Here is a 1,768-nt window from a genome sequence, read left to right as displayed (position 1 = left end):
TCTGATTTATTTCATGCCGACCTCGCCTCCGGTGCTGCGGGGACTGGGCTGCTCACTGGGCGGGGAGGAGCCACTGGAATGCCGGTCTGCCGGGCTATTTTTAGAGATGAGGTCTTGCTCTGGCTCAGGCTGGTCTTGAACCTGTGAGCTCAGACAATCCACGCACCTGGCCTCCCAAGGGCTGGGATTACAGGCGTTAGCCACCGCACCCGGTCCCAGGCATTAGATTCTTATAAGGTATGTGCAACCCAGATCCCTCACATGCCCAGTTTACAGGAGAGTTTCGCTGCCTCTAATCTGACAAGAGGTTGAGCTCAGGTGGTGTGATACAAACGAGTGTCTAAACTCCAGGCGTCAGTGGCTCACGCCTGTAATCCTAGTACTCTGGGAAGCTGAGGTGGGTGGATTGCTTGAGTTCAGGAGTTGAAGACCATCCTGAGCAAGAGTGAGACCCCCATCTCTACTAAAAGCAGAGAAACCTAGCCAGGCATTGTGGTAGGTGCCTGTAGTCCCAGGTACTCAGGAGGCAAGAGAATTGCTCCAGCTCAAGAGTTTGACGTTGCTGTGAGCCAGGACACCACAGCACTCTGCCCAGCATGGCAGAGTGAGACTTTGTCTCTAAATAAATAAAAAAAATTCATTCTAGGCTTTTTTTTTGGGGGGGGGGAGGTTCCACCAGTTTTTCTGCTGATGATTTTTCCAGGATACAGTCCAGGCCTACCTCACTGTATTAAGTTTTCACATACCCTTAGCTTCCTCTAGTCTATTTTTTTTTTTTTTTGAGTCTCATTATGTCACCCTCAGTAGAGTGCTTTGGTGTCACACTCACAGCAATCTCAGACTCTTGGGCTCACGTGATTGTCTGGCCTCAGCCCCAAGTAGCTGGGACTACAGGCGCCTGGCTAGTTTTTGGTTGTAGTTGTCGTTGTTTGGCAGGCCTGGGCTGGGTTCGAACCCACCAGCTCCGGTGTGTGTGGCTAGCGCCCTAGCTGCTGAGCTACAGGCACCGAGCTAGCTTCCTCCAGTCTATTATAGTTTTTCTGTCTTCCTTTGTTTTCTATGATCTTGACAGTTTGAGGAGTGCCAGTATTTCACAGAATGTTCCTCAGTTTACAATTGCCCAATGTTTTTTCATCTTTAGACTGGGGCTATGGGTTTTAAGGGAGGAGAAAACAGATAAAGTACCTTTCTGGTCATATAGTATCCAGGTGAAACCATCCCAGATGCCCAGTTATTACAACTTAGCAAATTAGAGCAAAACAAAGCCCAGTTGTGCTGGTTCATGCTTGTAGTCCTGGTGCTTTGGGAGGCCAAGATGGGAGTATTGCTTGAGACCGGCTTGGGAAACATAGCAAGACCTCATCTCTACACAAAATATAAAAAATTAGCCACTTGTGGTGGCATGCACCTGTAGTCCCAGCTACTAGGAAGGATGAGGCGGGAAGATTGCTTAACCCAGGAGTTTGAGTGAACTATGATCATGCCACTCCCCTCCAGCCCACAACCCAGAGTGCGACTGTCTCTAAAGAAAAAAAGACAAGAGGCTTGACACCTGTGGCTCAAGTGGCTAAGGCGCCAGCCACATACACCTAAGGTGGTGGGTTCGAATCTAGCCTGGGCCCACCAAACAATGACAGCTGCAACCAAAAAATAGCCGGGTGTTTATGGTGGGCGCCTGTGGTCCCAGCTACTTGGGAGGCTGAGGCAGGAGACTCGCTTGAGCCCAGGAGTTGGAGGTTGCTGTGAGCTGTGAGGCCACAGCACTCTA

This window comes from Otolemur garnettii, unplaced genomic scaffold (genome assembly GCF_000181295.1).
Source record: "Otolemur garnettii isolate 467f Iridium unplaced genomic scaffold, OtoGar3 scaffold00009, whole genome shotgun sequence".
Lineage (NCBI taxonomy): Eukaryota > Metazoa > Chordata > Mammalia > Primates > Galagidae > Otolemur > Otolemur garnettii.
This window is presented reverse-complemented; position numbering follows the sequence as displayed.